The following is a 21,665-nucleotide window of genomic DNA, read 5'->3' as shown; positions in this document are numbered from 1 at the left end:
TTCAGCTTCTTTTTTTGTATTCATTTTTTTGCCTATATGTTTTTTATTGAATTTTGAGTGAGTAAAATGTTTTTTATATTGTTTGCAGTTTTTTTTGGGGTTTTTTCGCGCTGCGAAATTGCTTTTAATTGATCAAATTGTTTAAATATACGGCAGTCATACATGCAACTGTGTTAGTGTGTGTGTGTTTTGGAGTGTTTTTCCAGTGTTTTTCCAGTTTCATGCAGTTTTTGGCACTTGTTTAAAATTTCAATTTATTTTGTAATTTTTTTGTTTTGTTTTCTTTTGAATCTGACACCAGAGAAAAATATTATTGATTCGTTTTTATTGTGTTGTTAGGTCGGTAATTAAAACATAAACGTATTAGATAATTGTCTGTTTGTTAAATGCTTTATGCTAATTGGTTTTCTGTTCGTTTTTAGGCTGAGATCTTTTTTGTATGGCATTCAAAATATTAAAGAAAAATGCGACCATCCGCTGGGGCTGCACAAAGTGAGAGCCTGATAAAGCGATTTAAATATAAAGACATATATTTAATAAAAAACATAATTAAAAGCGTTGAAAAAACACACAGAAACAAAAATAATTAATAGCTTTACAGCTCATTTTTCAGTTAATCAAAAAAATATATGCGTGAAAAACAAACTCTCAAATTGCTGCAGAGAATACGGGGAAAAAAAAGCACAAAAAATTAACAACGATAGACAACAGCAATCTATAAAAATATACATACATTCGTGGTTCATTAAAAGACAAACAGCTCCAAAACGGTTCTCTGTTTTTGCTCCTTTTTCAATTTAATGAAAGAACTCGAAGCGTTTCCAAAATAAATACTGAACAATCGAAAAGGTTCACACAAAATTGGAAAACGATTTGCCGGCTTTCATTCGCAGTGTCTGTCGCCCATTCTCTCATTTGAACGAGAGATTTTTGCCATCCCATCTCCATTATGGCAATCTGTATGAGTGCCATTCACATACACACACACACATATAAATATATGCATATATATACTATACATATAAATGTATAGGTAATGCATGTAAGCGATATTGCTTCACTCAACTGTCAGAGGGCATTAAATAATATTTTCGCCACCCCCCCAGCTGAATAGAGGGAGGGAGGACCAACGCGGCGGCCTGTGACATTTCTGACTGCAGCCTGGCGGGTATTCCCAAAAAAAGAAAACCACAGAACGAAGGACAGGCAGGCAGACTGACAGTCAGACATACATAGATGTCATGTGCAGGCTTATGTAACAAGAGGCGTATTTAATTTTTTAAGCAAGCCCAAAATTCCGCCTGTGGCCACAGAGGAGCGGCATTGAAAATGTACATTAAATGGTTGGCCACTTTTTTGGTGGGGGCATTGCATAATGCAGCCTAGACCTCGTTAAATTGAAGAGTTGAGTTGGTAAGCTGAGAATGAAAGTGGAGCACACCCCAGGGTGATTCTTTGGGGGTTCTCTTCCACCTGCTGAGCATCTTGAGGCCTTTCTGCTTAGCCCACTTATCCTGCCTAATCGCTACTTTGGCTCCTGCTATGATTAATATTCTTCACAATAGTCCGAAATGGAGTTCTAACAAGCTTGATTCCCGCATCTGTCATTTGATAGTTTGCTAAATTTGTAAGAAATACATTACCGAAAGCACTTAAATACGAAATTTGAGAAGTTTTGCTCTGGCTTCTACCCATTCCCCATCTCCTTGCCTTCGGGCATTCGAACAATGGTAATGTCAGGAGTCAGAAGTCAGACTGAAGTCGGGCAATGTCCCATTGGGGGCTTTTCACCTGGCGACGACAGGAACGTGTCCAAAATGCGGGCTCCAATAATTTGAGGGGAGTTTATTATGCAGATAAACAAAATGGCCGCCCCGCTAGGCCTGACTCAGCGTTAAGTTTTGTCCAGCACAGACACACAGACACACAGACACACATGGATATGGGTGGGTCTAAGAGCCTTTGGGCCATGGTCAACAATTGCCGGCAATCATCTAGGCAGTTGCCTTATTACAACAACAACAGAGAGAGGAGTTGGCTGGGTTGGGGCTAAACTTTGCCATAACGGGAGTTATCTAACTGTAAATACATAATCTGCTGTCCCAGCGTCTCGAACCCGTCGACGTTGCAGCTTTTGGCCCCGTTTCGGCCTGCTTCTGGCTCCCAAAAGATTTCCTCGGGCCGCCTCGTGCACCTTGAATACGGATTTGCTTTTATTGCCACAGCTTCCTGTTGCCTCTGTTGGCCTTTTCTTTTTGTGTCTGCTGTGGGTTCCGCATTAAGGGTTAAGCAGGTGCTTTATAAACCAAGTAGAGGAGGGATATTCCCTCCCCTCAGACGGTAAATAAGGACAAATGCCATGTAATGGGCAACCTGGTGCGTGGCCCGAAAAAAAAACTAGAGGTATAGAGAGTCCCTTTCGACTTTTATTTGGCCAAGAGAGTTGGCGGCTGGGCCGACAGAGAGGGACCGGCAGAGAGGTGCCGGTGGTAGGCTGTAAAATGTACACCTTTAAATGTGTCCCCAAAGTGCAATCAAAAGATTTTTGTCAGTCACTTTTGTGTTAGTTCCACGGCAAGGTGAAGATGTGAAGATGTCGCACTGAAAATTGTTACCGTGCTCGTAATTACTTAAGCGACATCTTTAGTGGCTGTTCAAATATTTATTAATGCCAGTGAAGTGGAGTGGAGCTTCAGTTGATACTTTTCTCATAAATTTTATGATACTGTTTAGCTCTTGGACCTTGCTGCTGTTTGACGTTCTTATGTCTTAAGAGTGCTTAAGTTTTTGGATAGTTTTCTGCAGTTTCGGTGCAGGGATTAGCAGGCGTTGGAAGTTTATAAATTAAACTTTTTGAATGTCATAAAGACATTTAATAACTTTGCTTTTTTAGACACTTTTAAGTGATCCGTTTGAGCTGAGAAAGTCACTTAATTATACTCTTAAAAAAGGTTTCCTTGAAGCTAATTTATACACGAAAAAAATGATCAGAGTTTTGGTTTTAAAGTCACGTGTCCTCTGCCTGTTATGTCCCTAGATTTATTCATTAAATCTCCCTGCAGAGCTACGAGTAGTCACCACAGAAGCAAATACAAATTGTCTTGCATAATCTGTGGCAACAAGGGGAGGTACACCAACCAAAAAGCACATAATTCATATGGCAGTAGAATACACAGCCGTGAAAGACAAACAGAAAACATCAGAGAGGGGGAAGGGTCAGGGGGAAACTAAAGGCCAAAGCCCTAGTCAGCCGAGTCGACATATTGAAATTCATGCTCGTAACTACACACAGAAACCAATTACAATATCAATTTAAAAGGGATTAAAATGGCCATGGCCATGGCTTAGATTTTGAGCAGCATTTGGCCCGGGTTCCCTGTCCTGGCCAGGCCCATACTTTGCGGCAGGCTCGAGTCGCATTTAAGATTTGTGCCGTTGTAAAATTGTGAAATTGCAAATTGTATTTGCCAAGAAGCGGCGGTGGCTGCCGCATTGTAGAGCCCGCCCGTGAACGCCAAAACTTTTAAATGAAATACTGAGCCAGCAGATTTTCATAATAAATAACGAGTCTTTGGGTGGCATTACACGAGCATAATCAAGCATAATGCCATTGTGCTATATCAAATATATATGTACATATGTATACGTATTGTATTGACTCAGACCCGCAGTGAAATCTCAACAAGTGGCAATCCCTCAGCTCTCCCTCTCTGTCTGTGCGTGTGTATTTTTGCATAATTTATCTTGTTTGCTTGATAAACCCAAAATGTTGTACATAAAAGACCGCAATTTATTCTGCAGTATTGACAGCATTGGCTCTATCTCTGGGCCTCTTACAATCAGCCATAAACGGGGAACTCGGGCCAGTTTCAGGGGGAGCATTTGGGCAAGTAATTTGGCTAAGTAAAGATGCAGTTGCAGCAGCAGAGTACAGAGTGCAGAGTGCAGTCAGTGGGAGCGTGCAAATAGACCGAAAATGTTAGGGCAGTCTAAAGGCTAAGCCGCCTTGAATAAATTACATTCAAATGCTCCACTAAGCAATTTAATTTGCTAAAAATTTAAAATAATACAATACCAATCGCCTCTTTCCTTTTTGCTCTTCTCTTTAATTTAGCTGTTGTCTGAGCGGCCTTCTCCATTCCAACCATTCGTCTATCTATTTATCTATCAGCCCATCGATTGAGCCATCCATCATGTCTATCCATGGCTGGGACTTAGGCATGATACATATAAATCAGTTAAGCATCGTCATGTCAAGTTAACAGGCGATTACAAGGGCTTTACCTGACCAGTTACGTGTGGCTTGTGCTCATTGCAGGAAGGAAGGTCAAAACAGTTCACTTGGGGGAAGTTCCTGGCACACAATTTCATGGACATTTCTCTTTTAATTCGTTGTTTGATGCAGAGGGTAGATCTGGGTATTCTTACTCTGCCAATTACCACGGGAAAACTGTCTCAAAATTGAGATTAAAATCAAATTAAATTTCCCAGCAGGCGCAAATTCTAAACGCTTAGCACCAACCGCAGCGAAATCAATTTAATTTCGAAGATTTTGTTAGCCAGAGCCGACATCAATGTATCAAATTAACTTGCGATTACAAGAGGCTTTGGCCATGGAGCGCCCTCAGCAGAGGGACACAAGCCGGACACGAGAACCAATCGAGTGGAGGCGACGCAACAAGCAAATGACAATTGAAAGGATAACAAGGAATAGGAACAACAGTCCTTTTACCAGCCCCCTCAAACGCTTGTTGGCAAAAGAAATTAAACACACAAAAACGAAAAAAAGAAAAAGGGAAACACAGAAATGAAAGAAAGTTAAGCCCCCAAGACAATTGGCAATGGTTGGGCCTTTTCCTCTACAGAGTGGGGAGAAGGGCAAGGGGTAGCAGTGTGGGTAGCAGCGGGTGGCCGGGGTAGGTTGGATCTGTGGCATTTGTCTCGACTGTCTCGTTGACATGACGTTGCGCGAATTGTGCTCCGGATTTGTCCGTGTGTCTGCGATTGTGTCTGTGTCTGTGTCGGTGGCTCGGCTGTCGTCTGCCTCCAAAAGTGAGCAACACGCGCCGATGATTATGTTGCCGCTGACAACGGCAGCAAGAGGAGGGGGCACAACAACCACAGGAACACAGCAACAATATCCCAAAAACAATAGGGGGATAGGCAATTGTGATTAATCGCTCCTATCGGTGCTGTATTGGAAATTTTGGTCAACTTTTGCAGGGAACTTTTAGTGTATTATATTTGAATGTTCCTATAGATTGTTCCTATACGATATAGTGGTCCGATCTTGGGGCTTTCGACTATCAGATGCACACAGAAAGGTCAGGCTAAAGTTTTCCTTTACTTGGTATAATCTGAGATCAAAAATATATCTAAATAAACTATATAAGATCGAAAATATGACTTCCCACTCTGTCTGACACTTGCACAGCAGCGCAACAGACGCGACTCCGAAAACCCATCAGCTGCCAGAAGAACGAAGACAACTTTCGGAGTCGACTTGGCGGCAAATGTTGTGTGTGGCACGAAGCTTTTCATTGACTAAAAGTGACGCATGCGCAATGGCCACACACACAGCGGACTCCGATTTGGTTGCACTTCTGGCCACAGTGTCAGTTCGTGTTTGCCACTCGTGCGTTCTGGTCGGCACTAGCGGCGTATGCGTGATATTCTGGTGGTCCCCAGAGTCCTGCCTGTTGGCCCGCTGCTACGTCTGATTGGATTTTTGGCGCAAGTAGTCTAAAAAGCCGGCTAAAGTGTTCCGCGTGCGTGTGTGTTGCCGGAAATACTTAGAGTAATCGAAAGGCAGAAAAAAGTCAGCAAAAAAAAACACCATAACAAATTCTAAGGAAAATTAACTTGGGGCAATCGTTAGAAGGTGGCTCTGGCTCTGGTTCTGGCCCTCTGTTGCTGCCATTATTATGTTTTGTTTTAGCCTACTGGCCTCCTGCTAACTCGAAAGTAGGTTAATTGACGTGTGTTGTGGGTGGATCGACGAGGAGAATAACGCAAAAAAAAGATACATATAGAAAAACAAATACCAGAGGCACAGGCAGTGGCAGAGGCATAGCCATAGACAGGAAGTTCAGTGTCCAAAGGCTCAGCAAGGAGACCTCTCAAAGGAGCTTAAGCTCCAGCTTAAAGTAAAGCTTATCCAAGGTAAGAGATTGAATAATTTTAACATATTTATATGCCAGTCATTTATCAATTAAACTCTTATCGAGCTTAATTTTCAATTGCTTTTATTTCAATTATTGCAACTTTTTAATGGGCATTTTCATAATCATTTTTATTTGCGAGCAAATTTTCACAGCAATCGAATTAAATGTGTTTGCATAGTATCTTTTGTTTGTGGTTCAGCGAGTTTGTTGCTGATAATCCTGTTATGTTTTCAGTGGCTAAATTTAATTGGTTTTCTGATATGAATGTGTTTTGTAAAGCATAAATCAATGCATCAGATGGTACGTGTGTGTGCACTGATTGAATATTAGTAGAGATTGTGTGGCTATAAAAATTGTCCACTGACTGTTAATGGTAGGACAAACATTGTAGTTAGCAGGCAGAGTGATTGATTTAATTGGGTTTTAAAATATTTATGTAGAGTAGTTTAAATGAGTATGGAGAGTTCAGTGTTCTGAGTGTTACTTCATTATTTTAAATGCTTTCTATATTTTGTGTTTGAGTAAAACCTCATTAGCTCTTCAATTTGTATCTGATTTTAACACAGGCAAAACCTATTTTAGTCCAATTTCCCTTTTAGTTCGATCTTTTTATTAAAATCTCTTTAAATATAGCAAATTTTCGATGTTTGACTATTTTTGGCTCATTTTTGTATCCTGTTCAATCGGAATGCCTTGACAACTCTTTTGGAAAAAATATATTTGAATAACATTTCCTATTGAGCAGAGTTTTTGCCAAATCAGCCACTCTATCCAATGTTCCCAGTGTCCCATTGCGCACTGCAGCAACTAAATAAAAATAAAGAAAAAGAATAAAAATGAAACTGAAATAAAACATATGCGAAACAAACTTCAAACAAATGTCGCCGCACAGAGTTTTTGGGGCCATCAAAATCCAACACAAACAAACAAAAAAATATATAAAAAAAGGACTACAGAAAAAATTAAAATAAACAAAGTGCGCAGAGCGGGGCGGGGCAGTGGCTTCATGGGTCGGTGACGTCTGCTGGTTGTGTGCCTTGAAGGCGGAGCTGCGTTGCACATATTTATTAATTTTTTGGTGTATTTTTGCTGTTGCCCCACCAAGTGGTTGCGTGTGTGAGTGTTGCTGTGGGTGTGTGTCAAAATTTAAAAGCATTCTTTGCCGGGTTGCCTTTCGCACAGGTCCGGGCGATGTCCTGGCAGCTGCCAGCCGCGCTCTCACTCACTCCCTCTCTGCCGTTGTGTGTGTGTGTTGTGGCGCGCTTTGTTTTATTATTTTGCGGAAGCTGCGAACCAACATTTATAAAAAGGTTTTTCTTGCTACGTGAGGCACACACCAACACACACACAAGCACGCGGAGGAGCATTGCTCTCTCTTTCTCTTTCTCTGTGCATTACCGTTATTTTATGACGGAAGTACATTTAAGCAGATTTTTTCCACAGGACTCCCTTCAGACCCAAAACAAGTTAAAACAAAAAAAAAGGGCTGCAGCAAGAAAAAGAGCGCGCGAGAAAATTTAAATATTTTCCTTTACGCGCTGTGCTTTTCATTTGTGCCGTCGTCTCGCTAAAATTTATGACCAACCAAATTGGTATTTCCCCACCCCTCCCCCACCATCACCTAAAAAGCAACAGCAGCAGCAGCAACAATAAAGACAATACCCACAGTCCCCGCTGTCGATTGGTATATAAAAAATAAAAATAATAGCAAAGAAAGGACGCTGACTGTGCGGTCCTTTCGTCGCCTTCAAGGGTAAAGCAAACACTGAAAACCAGCAACAAAAAAATACTAAATAAAATCTGACTTAAAGCCACAAAACATATTTCATTAATTGAAATTTAATTCAATTGCCGGCGAGTGATGAAGAGTAAAAGAGCCAAGTAAAAGTCAAGGGAGCAAAAATTCACATAAATTTCAAACGCACACATCCTTCGGGTGCCGGAGAGCGAGGGAGTGTGAGAGATTCTTTGCCAAGTAAGTGAGTCAATAAATAAATTTAGCTGCCAACTTCATTCTGGCAGTCCTGGGTTCTGATTGTTGCCTCAAGGTGGATTTGTGTAGGGCCAAGTGTGTGCGTGTTCAAAGATCTGAGGCATACCTGGGGGTTATACGATACACCGACAGAGTGTTGTTTATGTGGGAGTATAAATCTACATTGTATTTGTGAAATTTAAAAGTATTAAACGATCAAGAATTGAGCCGTTAATTGCATGAAATTTTAGAATTTCTGGCAAATGAATAAATAAATTAAATTAATTCAAAGGAAAGGTAATCAACGCCCCGAATGCTCGCTCCCATTTGAAATTCCCCAGGCCTTGACACTTACTTTTGATGGCACTCCTACGCTTTCAGTGAATTATTGTGTGCCATGTGTAATGATCTTATCTAAGCGACACCCGAGGATGAGCTGGCAAAGAAGCCTTGAAATGCAAACTTGAATTTACACAGCATTAAAAGTGAGTCTAAGAGCAGGAGACAAACTTCTGACAGGCGGGACGGTACGGAACACGGCAAACAGAGTGGGAGGAAAACGTCGCAGAGCACTGTGCAACGTTTATTAAGTAAGTGAGCTATTCAAAATCAAAGCAGCAGAAAAATCCAGTGTGGAGCAGAGAGAGAGAGAGAGAGTGAGTGAGACAGAGAGTGGCAGTCAGAGTGGGAAAATGTGTCGCCTGATTGTCAGGCAAATGTCAAGCTCAAGCTGCAACGCGCCTGAGGGGTATGCCGTGCTATCCCCCCATCCCGCTGCTGCACCTGCAACAATGTGCAGACATTTATGGCACGAGTTGCCGCTGGCAGCAGGCAAAATGCCTTGAGTGGCATTGCAATGGCTGTGGCAGCGACAGAGGCATCCTAATGCTGCCTCCAAGACATTTTCCGTGGTGCATTTTTGCCAGAACGTTGAAAGCGCATTAGCTTTGTCATTTATCGTCGCATACTTTTGCAGCTCCATCGAGGGGGAATGGACAACTTAAAGACAACTTAAAGCTATCCTTTCCGGCGAATGGCATTCCGCGCTCTTCCACTCAACCCATCTAATTTCTTGCACATTTTTAATATGCTCTCCAGGGAGAACTAAGAAACTGCTCCATGATGATGATGATGATGTGGATGTGGAATGTCAATGTGGCTGGCTATGGCCTGTGTGCCAACAGGGGGCAGCCGAGTGTTGAATTTGGACTCGGGCAAATGTCAAGGTTCCACACGCCTCGTTAGCTGCATTTTCATAATTTATCAAGGCCCCGGCTCTAGCCGGGCTTTAATGAATGGCTTGAATTTAGAATTTTGCCAGTTTTCTAATTTATTTTATATGGCACTGCCACGCAGACACAGACACACAGGCATAGACGTGAAGTTCTTTGTTTCGTCTCCATGTCATCATCTCTCCTCTCCATCCTGCCGCCTCTCTGCATAAAAAGTGTGAACAATTTTATTGTGTGGAAAATTCACTTGCTCACATGAGTCGCCGTGTATGGCTGTGTGTGTGTGTGCGCCCAGCTGCCAGTGAGCAGAAAATACTCTTGCATAATTTAAAAGTGCCCGCATCATTCATACGCAGTGTTGTACGTTGCCTCACGTTGGTGCTGTGCCACGCCGTGCTGGCACGCCGGCATGCCGAACGGCCAAGGCAACAATGGTAAGGTCGCTGCTAGTCTGCCTCTTTTTTCGTTTTTCGTTTACGTTTTCATTTTTAGTTTTCCATTTTTAAGTTTTTTTTCCATTTTCCCATTTACCATTTTCCCATTGTTTGTTTTTAAAGAGTTTTCTGCGGCGTGTCCGCTTAGCCCCGTCGGATTTGTGCAGGAATGTGCGTTGGAATGTTGCATTTGCGGGATTTGTTGCTGCGAAAGTTGTGATTGGACTGTGATTCACATAAAAGTCGAGTGGGCGGATAATTGGCTTGGGTGCAGCTTAAGGGAAAGTTATCACATGATATACATAACACACAACACATTTGTTTATTTCTCATAAAACATGGGAAATTGGCATTTTGGTTTGATGTTAACGAAAGTTTCTGCGTGATTTGAAATTCTACTTTAAGCCTTGCATTATGTATTCCTTTTAAAGTTCAATTCCAGCAGCTTTGAGTCCCCTTTCAGGCAACCCCTTAACCTATTTTGAACTCACATTTGACCCACATATGAATCAGATTTTGAGCGCCTTCCAACCCCTTTCCAAAGTCAACTTTAAGCCGATTTCAGTTTCAATTCTTGTTAGTTTTCCCCTCAGATAAATCTCTATTGGCGTATTACGTGCTCTCCAGTTTGGTTAGCTAATTCCTTGAAAATTCTTAAATTCCCATTGGAGGGACACAGGCGAAATCCCATTCAATTGCCACCAATTCCCAGAGTGCAGCCACCGCCGACTGCCACGGCCACCGCCACAGCCTGACAATTAAAACGCTAAAAAACTGCAGCGGGGAAAAAACGGGTAAATAAAAGAGAGCGTAGCAAGAACCCCACTTGAATGCAGCTAACCATGAAAGCGCGTTAAAAAAGCATTGCCGGCACACGGCTCGGCCGCTTTGTAGCTGAACTCCAATCCAATGTCCAGGCCCATCAAAAATGCATGCAAAATGCCGCATGGATGGCAGCAGGCAGCTCAACAATTTTGCCCATGGACACGGTCCAGCAGAAAAAAGAGAAATATATAAATCTTAAATGCCCTGACATGTGTTCAACGAAAAGTTGAAGCTTACAAAAAATAAAACAAACGAATAGAAATACTTTGGTGGATAGAAGTTGATAATACCCTGACGTGCTCAGCGACAGCCTTTTTACACATAATTTTATGGGAAATTGTTTAGCAAGGGACTAGGAAAGTATATAAAAAGAAATATCCAGCAATTGTTATTTTGAATTAGGAGTTTTTCTCACTGAACTCTCTATAGCAGCGATCGCTACATTCTGAGTGAGATCGAAATGGAAAGCGGAGTTTGGGTTTACTTTTAAAGCTTTTCTTGCCTATGATTTCTCTTCAAATAATTTTAATAAATGCGCTAGCAAACCTCGTTTGAAGTCTCTTCTGTATACTCGTACCTAAAGCGCCTTTTTCAGCACCGAAAAATAGTCAACTTCAAGCAAATACAACCAGCCTGGGGCACTGTGTTCTCCCTGTGCACTTTGTGAATTGTCAAACAGCCGAAAAACCTTTACGCTGCGGGTGGTTCGAGTGGGTGGAGTAGCTGGTTGGGCGGCTGAGTGGGTGGAGTAGCTGTTTGGGTGGCTAGAGCGGGTGGAGGTTCTCTTTGGGTGGTTCGACTGTGTAGAGTGGCTGCTTGGGTGGCTCGACTGGTTGTATTGCTGGGCGTCTGTTCCAGTATTGCGGGTAGCCCTGCCTTTTGTATATTGGTGTTGCTTAGCAGCAAATTACTTGGCATGTCAGTGGAATGTTGACGACGCGTTGACAAATTTTCTTAGCCCAAATAGTTGCCCCCCGCCGCCTCATTTGCCCAGCAGGTAGCATTTTATTTAATAAAGCATTTCCCCAGCTCCATAAATATCTACATATGTGGCAGCAACAATGTTTAGAGGTTTATTTATGCCTGTTTGGGGTTTTGTACGTATGTGTGTGCTCGTATAATATGTAGATTTTGATGGCAACAAAAAACCGAAGCGGTAAATCAGCAAACATGCATTCGCATGGCAGGCCCGGGGTAGGCGGAGGCCGGCGCTGCTCATGATTTATAAGCAATTTCTCATGTTGCATGCAATCGTTGAGCCAAGAGGCTGGGCGCAATGGAAACACGAGTTAGCGATGCGTTCCTGTTTTGGGTGCTTAAGTCGTGATTCGAGGAATATCTACACATTGCTGGGGATCATCTAAGATGATTTCTCTCCTCAGGCACTTATTTGTCACACACTCAGCGTGCTGCAGCTTCCACAAAACATCAATAATGTATTCATGCCGCCAAGGGCTCGCCAATTTCTAATTATAGAGTTATTTATTTTGCACAATTTCCTTTATTTCCGAGCTCAAATAAATTTCTAAACTTAGAGCTGGTCTTCATAAATTCCAGGAATTAGCTGCCTTATAAACGTCAAATCTCATCTGTCTGCCGCTCATCTCTATCTTTTGCTTTAGTTGAATAGGCAAATTTCTTGAATTTCCAGACACACAGACCCACCACCCCGAATGGAAGGAAAAGCCTGGCAAAAAAATGCTTATATTTTTTATGCGCAAAATAAATTGAACTTGAGGCAAAGTGGATGGCTGGGGCGGGATTTGGGACTGGGCCGGGGTCTGGGGTCTGGGGTCTCCTGGCTAAAGGCAAATCATTTTGGAGTAGACGAAAAGCGACGAAGCGCATAAATTGTTGGCTCGTCTTGCACACACACACACATCGAGGCACACAGCAGCATTCAGCATAAAACATACAGCGCCTGCCATACATATAAAGCCAAAAGAGAAGTTTGAAAAGAAGCGTCCAAAATGCTTGAGTTGTGTGTTCTCGCTTTGAGGGATTATACCTGCCGGAAAAAGAGGGAGCCCACGGGGGAGGAGCCCCAAAACGTGGCCAGACAGTAGACAGTGGCGGTGCTGAAAGCTCATCTCTAGAGATTTCTGCCTTAAAATTATGATTTATACTTATATTATAATTTTCTACTCCCACTTCCCACACTCTTTCTGGCTCCTTTTCTACGTGTTTCTGCCTGTTGTTTTGTAGTTACTGATATCGTGATATTTTTTTGGATTCAAGTTCGAAATTTCTGTGTGCCTTTGCCACACCCAGTGGGTCCCCTAAGGGCAGTATTTTTTCACTTTAATCGCTGTTGCTATTTCGTATATGTACGAGTCCCGTCTGAGTGCTTGATGTCTCCATAATGTGACACAAAGTGGGGCTGGGCCGGCCCGCTGCTCCTCCTCCTGCTGCTGGTTCCACTGGGCACATTCATTTCTTCATGGCTGTCAAGCGTAAAGGTTCCATCCTTGTACTTTATTCTTCTGGAAAAATGTATTTGTGGTTAGTGCCAATCGATAAAACACCTCAGCAGCCATTGCTCGGCCCACCCATCCCCGTTTGTACTGCAAAATCGAAGCTCTCTCTCTTTTGGCAAACTATTTTCTCTAGCACTAGTTTTCCCTGTTCTTACTTATTCCCAAGTTTCTGTTGTGGAAATGTTTTCACTTTTCACCCACCCAATGATGATGATGATGATGACGGGGATGTGGTTGAAAAGATGTCAATGGCTTTGGCCTTGCTCTGTTGATTTTCGGCAACATTTTGAGGAAATTACTTTGGGACATAAAAATCGATGCCCGATATATCGGGTAATGATAGCGAACAGGTAACGATGCTTGAATAGATCCAAATGGGTTCTTGTGGCTGCTCATTTGAGAGAGATTTTGAGTGCCTTAAGGTGGGTGCAGCCACACTCCACTCCCCCCTCTCCATTATGTGGATTACCTTACATTAAATGGAAACTCCCCATGAATTGCGTGGAGTTCGTCGCCTTGGGACACTCGCTGAAAATCGATTTACTCGAAATTGCAGCCTCTGATGCAAGTTTAATGCCAACTGCAATATATTCTCTCCCTTTGGCCAAGAGAGCTTTAAGGCCAGACAATGCTTTACACGGGGGACAACGATGAAGAGAAGGCGGACCGTGTTGTGGGTATCCCATTCTCATTTTGTTTGTAATGTGTCCAATAATAGTGGCATTACGCCCATTTAACATGCACGAACACATGCAAACAAACAGCCATACAGCCAGATGGTCGACGACTCTCGACTGTCGATGCCGTTGTCGTTGTCGTTGTCGTCGCCCGATGTGCGTGGGGGGCATACGCGTGCATAAAAATGTCCTTAACCCACTAGCACTATCCAGGGCTAATATTAGCATAATGTGCGTGTGCCCCCCGCACTCCAAGTGTGTGTTGTGTGTGTGCAAGTGTGGATAACAAAACCAAAGCCGCTTTTGGTGAGTAGAGACGCGTGGCAGCGTCTGCCCGCTACCCCCCAAACAACAGCAGCGGGAGGCCAGCCGGAACTCCACAGTCGCACAGCCAAAGTTGCCAACATTCTCCTACACTCGGCTGCTGCTGTTGCTGCTGCTGCCGTTGCCATAAACAGACAAGCCACATCAACCGTAAATTCCTTTGTATACACTATGCTGTGAGAGAGGATCTACAGGAATTGGCATTGCTGGTGGCAAAACAAAGATTTAGTTGGCATTGAGATCAGCGAGCTTCACTTCTTTTGATTGTAAATAGTAAATGACAAATCGTTGATCATAGACAGGCAGACAGACAGCCAAGATAACCCACAATTGATGTGTCTTTATATGTGCTTCTGGCACGTCCCTGTGTTCATTCTTTTATCCATCCTTCTACCTTAGCTCTTTACATTTTTAGCTATTTTAGCTCTCTACTTATTGCTGCTCATATGCGTAAGGGTATTCCACACTTCACTCTTTCTTTTCCCTGTTAATTTGCAGACAGCCCATAATATATTCACTGCCACACTCGGAGCATCTTCTCTCCATTAGAGCATCTCCCTCCCTCCCTGTCTCTGTGTCTCATTAGCTCTCTTCCTCTGTTGCTCTCTCTCTTTCGCTCTTTTCACACATTTATTTATTTATATGCAGTCTGTTGGTTCGCATTTTATGCGAAACGATCTGGCATAAAATGGCCAAACGACATTGATGCAACCATTTCCGTACGTCATGCATGTCCCTACCCTTTCATTCCACTGCCAGTTCCTGTCTGCTGTGCTCCTTTCTCCCCATCTCTACTGTCATTGTGCGGGTTTCCCTGGTTGTGTTTGTGTGTGTGCTTGTGCCGAGGCCTGTCCGGTCAAAGATTAAACACATAATGGGCGCGTGCCCCGGCCATTCTGTGGCTAAGGCTGAGTCGCGTTTTTAATAACATTTTATGCCATTCGGGTTGCTGGCTCTGCTTCTAGATCTTCCTTCCTTTCCCCCTACATATATTTGAGGCTGCGCTCTGCAATAAATGAGCCGTTAAGCGCTTAAAGTTGGCCAAGATCCGCAAAAAACCAACACATACATACTGACATGTGTGAGGGTCTCTGTGTGTGTCTTATGCGTGCAAGGCCTTTTATTGCCGCTTTATTGTGGCCAAGTGGCGATGGCCTGGCCGGGCTCAGCCCAAAGAAGCGGCCAAGTTAAGCGCCATAAACGGGTTAATGACTCGGAAGTTGCTTTTAATACGTACAAAAAAATGTTGAGCCTTTGCCGTTGCTGTCTGCCTCGACTGGCACTCAAGTGTTCGAGTCTGCTCTTGAGGCCGTCTTTATCGTCGATGTGGGCCCGGCTCACATGCTCCACCATTCGCTCGCTCGGTGCTTTATTGACGGCCTTTGCCCTTCTGGCCCCCCACCGACTTTTATCAATTTAATGTCGCTTGTTTGTTTGCTTTGGCACAAGCCGCCGCCGTATGATTATTTTTTTATGGCTAATTTTTAATTTGTTTGCGAACATTTGCGGTGTATGTAATGGAGGCAACCCCTTGCCTTTTATCCTTTATCGGCGGCTGTCAGTGCCTGGCAGTTTATTTCAGTTTTTTTCCGACATTTTTCTACATCCCTGAATGAACAACCAGTTGCCGAGCTTTTCCCCGCTTTTCTCTTTATGTTTCTCGCTCTGCCATTTCCTGTTGTGTTCTCAATTGTTAAACATTTCCGCTTCCGTTGCCTACAAATGGGCACCCATTTTCATTTAACACTATGACTGGGGGTGTCTGCTCCTCCCCCGACCCACTTTCTGCATGTGTGGAGGGGCATAAATATTTTATGAAGCTATTTTTTGATTTATGCCTCCATGTGCCTGGCATTTAGGTGTTAATAGTTGCGTGTTATTTTCCTTAATGTCTGCCGCTCTCAGTTCACATTTCGAAGGCCCAGAAACTGTGTGTGGGCGCTGCTATGTTGCGACAACCATTAAAAACAGCTTTGGAACAATTATTTCAGACATTTATTGAAGTTTTGTTTGGGTTTTGTGTGGGCAGGACGGAGTGACAGCAACAGAAATTCTCTTTACACCCAAAAAGTAATTAACAATTTTTATTTCTTTTACATAAATCTATTGATTTTGCTCCAAACAAATCTCTTTTGATACTTTACCGATTATTTTGTGTTTATTGTAGGAATTAAGTGTACAAGAGAAACATGAAAAAAATACATTTTCTGTCTTATGCAATAAACCCTTTTACATTTCTTCCTTTACGTACATTCTTATGTACATTCTGTGTACATATGTTTATGTTTATGTATTTATTTCTGTATTTTTATAAGCCACAGCTCATCAGGCAACACATCTACCGTTGCGGCTATTAAAAGATATCAAGCAATTCCAAACATATTCGAAATCCTGCTCTCGGCTGCAATATAAAGTAAAACAAAAATTCATTTTGACGTCTGTTTTCATTCCATCCGCAACCAGGCAACACCTTCTTCCTTCCCCCGCCCGCGTCTCCTTTTTATATTCGTTTTATGGCTCACTCTTTTATTTGGCTTTCTTTTCGTGTCTCACGTGCACTTCATTTTGTAATTACCTCGGGCTCCGAATGTTGGCAACGTTCTAAAAATTTGTCGACTTAATGACAGAATGTTTTAAATTGCCTTTCATAAAGAACATCAGTGAATAAATTTACACACACACACACACACACACACACACACAAGCGACAGACGACTTCCGTTCACCATTTGCATTGCTGGAAAGTGTCGTAAAGGGGAGGGACGGGAAGGAAGGAAGGACAGCAGGCAAAGAGTCACGTCCCAGCATTTTGACGCTGGGTCTCCATCGTTCTCTCGGTGTCTGGTGGCTTCTTTCCTTTCCTTTCCTTTCCTTTTATGCGCCTAAAAGTGTGCACAAGTTAATTTGATTTCGCTGTAAGTCAGACACAAAACTAAACCCGCTCGTCGTCCTGCCAACTCGAGCGAAAAATCAAAATTTCCGCACATTGCCTATTGCAAACACACACACACAGGCACCCACCCAAGGCCATGTACGAGTATAAAGCGAAATTTATTTGATATTTATGCCCATGCATATGTACATATGTAAGTGGGAGCATATCTGCCTCCGTGTCTGAGGATTCTATTGAATCGCCTCTGGGTTCGAGTAGTCTAAGAGGCGGGTCGGGTCTGTCAATCGAATATGCTCGTATGTAAAAATATGTGACTGTCCGTCTGTCTGACTGTCTGTCGCTGTACGTGTATTTGGCTTATCTGGCTTCAATCACGTGCTGCACGGCACTGCTGCCATTCCACGATGTTAAAAATGTATGCCAACCAACCGCAGAAAAAAAACGCAAAGCAGATACAGCGCCAGAGCAGCGCAGCCAAAAGAAATGAATAAAAAAAAGGCATAAAAACATGCAAATAAAATTAACAGAACCCGAAATAGTAGCACCAGCAGCAGCAGACGCTTTGCCATCCTTTTGTTTTATTGGTTTTTTTTGGTTGCTTCGACAATTTGTTTCAAAGTTCCCGAAAAGGTGTTCTGGCAATCTCTTTGAAGGGAAAACTTTTGCAAAACCAATTGGAAATGAATATTCTTTCGCGAATGAAAACTTTTGTTAAGAAATTGCAAAGGGAAGTATTTTTAAAGTATTTATATATGGGAGAAGGCAATCCAAAGAGGTGCCAGAATATGCACAGAAATTTATGCATAAATATAGAATCAAATGTTTCATTGAATGAAACGTTTCCTGCTGATAACTGCGTGAAATCAACTTTGGGAATATCCTCCTGACACAAGTGTGTGCCTCTCTTGATGTGGCAATTGATGCTGCCATTCCCGTATTTGCCGTCACTGTCCCTGACTCTACCTACACTTCTGGCACTGCCCCCGCTCCAGCCCGCCACTTAATTTCTTTTGGCATTATTTGCATCCGCGGGTAAAACGCTCTCGAATCTGTTGACTTTCTTTGTTGGCCTTGAAGATAAAAATCAGTTGAATTTTTCATGCAGGCTGCCGGGTAAATAAAATCAATTTGAAGCTGAATATACGTTTATTTATTTATCTGCTTACGTTTTGTATTTCATTTCGTTGGAAATGATTTTAAAGAAATGAATTAAATTATGTCATAAAAGAGCGCAGACACTGGGCGCAGACACAGACACAAAGCCCGCCCAATCGCAGGCCTCGTCGCCTGCCAGTAATCCCATTTAGCTCCATCAAATTGTTATTGATTTATTATTTTGGTAATGCAATTTACTGGCTCCAGCCCCAGCCCTAGACCCCCCCAGACTCTGAATTATGAGCCGCAAATGGTGTCCAGACCGCGGAGCATGGAGCGTGCTGCCGACCAGAGCAGGAGCAGACGTGACCCAGCGACCAGTCGGCTATCTGGTCACTCAATGAAATGGCTGCGGTTGCTGGTTTTGCTATCGCCTCGGTTTGATGCTGGTTTACAGTTTTAACTGTTGTCCATCCATTTTTTCGCAACAATATTGAACAGATTAATTGCTGGCTGCCACACTCACAAAGTGGGAGTGGTCGGGGCAGTGGCAGCATGCGATACGCGGCGTATGAGTGATGTGAACATAATGGAAATCATAATGGAATTATATGGAATGTTTAACAAGTGTAATATGTAAAGAATGGCTACAGCCAATAAGGAAAATTCCCCGTAATCCACTTATTTTATTTCATGTTTCCATAATTAAGTAAATATTTTATGCATTTTTCATTACAGTTTCACTTTGAAACCCCCGCCCCATTACACTTCGGCTGAGATAATTCTATCTATCGATTATGTCCCAAAATAGTTGCCTATTTTTCAATCCATCTGCTTAGGGATTATACAGCCGCTCTGGCCTGTTAGCCACAAATACCTCAACCACACCGGAATGTAAATAACTAAAACAAAGATTAAATTGTGCAGAAAAATAACCAAAACTCAGCCAACTCGAACAGTTTACACTGGAAGAGACGAAAACAAGCCCCAAGTCGACCGCAAAAAAAAAAGAACTACTCTGGTCAGCCACAAAATCCCCAGAAAAGGCCAAAAACAACTTCTGGCTCATAATCATAGGCTTGGTCTAGCACTTGATGGGACAGCATGGGAGGGTTGGTGTCTGGGGCAGCTGTCATTTCGGGGCACTTCAATGGAACGTGCAGGCAGGATGCCCGGAGATGGAGATGGACTTTCACCTATCTGAGAGGCTTTTCCTTTTGGTTAAATGATGTGTGCATTAATCCTTTCAACAGGCTTTTCACATTTCTCCTGTGCTCTTTTTTTACCCCCTGCCTTGTGTGCTCTGCTTGCTCGCTCAATCACTCAGGGGCCTCAGCACCTGTGACAAATGTTCCGGGCATGTGTAGAAATGACAGCAAAAACAAGCAAGAAGAGAAAACTAAATATTCAGACCATGGAGATACTCACTACTGGGAAACTACCAAAGAAAGCGCAGAGCAGACAGGAAAATTCACGATTTTTCCTTACTTTCCATTGAATATTTATTCCATCGGGTTTATTTCTGGAATATTTAATATATGTATTTCATGTTGTTCCTTTCACACATTTCACACTCTATGGCTGCAGGTGCACAAATACCTTTCCCTGTCATGCTTTCTAGGTACAAAAAACTACTCGTCGCAAGGTCATATATTTTCGTGTCGCTTTGTTGCTTTGCATGCTAATGAAAAATTAAAATTTCCACTACAAAAACTGTGATTCATTAGGCCGGAGCAGGCAGCCAGCGAGGCAGTGAGGCAGTGCGGCAGGCATGGGAGTAGCACCAAGGCGCATGCCATGCCAGTGTGGCACTCTGAGCCAGTGAGGCATTGCCGGTGAATAATAAATAAACCCGCTGGCTAATTAAGTGAGGAGGAGCTGGCGCTCCGTGTGCCCCATTTGCATTATACCCATACTTTTGTGTAATTTGCATAGCACACGTGTCCTGTGAGAACATTGCCCCATTGCAGGGCCCATTCGCTTGGAAGGGAGGGGGCAATCGATAGACAGGGCAGGGCCAGGGCGCAGGGCGGGGCAGGGGGAGTGAAACATGTGAATTAACCATGACCAGCTGTTGGCCAAATACGAACGAAATACGAGCTCGAGTTCCAGTACGTGATGCCAGCTGCTGGCCATTTATGAATTATAAATTAAAATTCTAGTTAATTAAATGCACACAATCCGCATACGAAAATGCGCCAACTTTTTGCTGCATTATTGAACCGCGCGGCGCTTAGTTTATGTTGCACGCTTGCGGGGCACATACCAGCCTTCTCTCTCTCTCCCCAAATATCAATTGTGCAGTGTGTGTGTGTGTGTGCGCCCTAATTTGCTTTCCTTTTCGGTGCGGGCCACACGCATAACAGCATCAATTAGCCATAAATTCTCATTAGCCAAGAGGGAAAGCAATTCCAGACAAACTCAACCATAAATAAGCCCCAGATCCAGAGGGGTCGGGGGGAGTTACAGTGCGGAATAACCGCAAGCAGTTGCAGATGGAAGCCCATCGCTCAGAACGGAGGCGGCAAACCGAAATAATATCCAGACACTTCGCACCAAGCCCCCAACTATTCTGATTAGGGACCCAGCACAAAGGAGGGGACTGAGCACAGCAGGGGGTGAGCTGGGAGTAGGGTGTTACTTGGGTCATACAATTCACAATTACAATTATTTTTCCTAGTTTGCCATTTTCCCCAGAGACGGCTGCTGCTGCGACGCATAAAAATCGCAGCTGTCAGTTCAAAAAGCCAAAAACTTCAGCAACAGCATCAATTTTCCACACGCCAGCGAATTTTAGCGCCACACACACACAAACACACATACACACAGCTAGATATACACACACAAACACAATTGGGAAAGACATGTGAACGCAATTTTCACGTGCAAACTTTGCTCTTCCGAAAAGGCAACAAACAAGCGGAGCAAATAAACCAAACCAAGTGAAAATGTGTGCAAGGGAATTGATTTAGACGAACTTTAGATACACTTCTCGGGGGAGAGTTGTCCAGGACAGCAGCTGCTGCATCAGGTAAAATATTAATAGCAAAAAACTATGGAAAACTACAGTTTGAATACATAAAACAGAGAGAAAATATGCAAAGATTTTAGATAAATCACGTTTCGCATCATAAACTAAAAGTTTTAGTGCAGCATTTTTGCATTTCATGCTGCCAGTCTGCAAGAGAGAGAGAGAGCGCACGCTAGACTGTCCTGAAAGATTGCGAACGATGACCAAGCTGATGACGATCTCATTATACACAAGGAATCCTCAGTGCAGGGCATCCATCCAGAAACAAGTGTAGCGCTGTGTCTGCGGCATAAGTTGGGGCAAATAAAGTAAAGTAAGCTGCACAATTTTATTTCGTGCGTTTCGGGCATGCTCCATGCTACAGAGTGTGAGCGGCAGAATTCTGTCAGCAAGGCGGGGTGGACGGGGGCACCCTCGCCCTGCCAGCTAATCTCAACAAACAAAGCGTGAAACTAACAATTCTGCAAATACAGACAAAACCGCACACAGCCACACACAAAGAGACAGGCGGGCAGGCAGAGAGAGAGGGAGGAGGCGGAGA

At 43.1% G+C, this 21,665-nt stretch overlaps 1 protein-coding gene across 1 annotated transcript in view; it reads left to right on the top strand.

The window, feature by feature from the left end:
• The first annotated feature begins 5,634 nt into the window (after positions 1-5,634).
• Positions 5,635-21,665, top strand: part of LOC117895789 (RNA polymerase II degradation factor 1) — a 46,925-nt gene continuing 30,894 nt past the window's right edge. Inside the window, exon 1 of the mRNA XM_034803691.1 lies at positions 5,635-6,162. The gene's annotated coding sequence lies outside the window, so the exon portion shown is untranslated. The remainder of the gene's footprint in view (positions 6,163-21,665) is intronic.

This window comes from Drosophila subobscura, chromosome J (assembly GCF_008121235.1).
Source record: "Drosophila subobscura isolate 14011-0131.10 chromosome J, UCBerk_Dsub_1.0, whole genome shotgun sequence".
NCBI lineage: Eukaryota > Metazoa > Arthropoda > Insecta > Diptera > Drosophilidae > Drosophila > Drosophila subobscura.
Note: the sequence above shows the minus strand (reverse complement) of the source record. Positions and strands in the feature narration are given on the sequence as shown.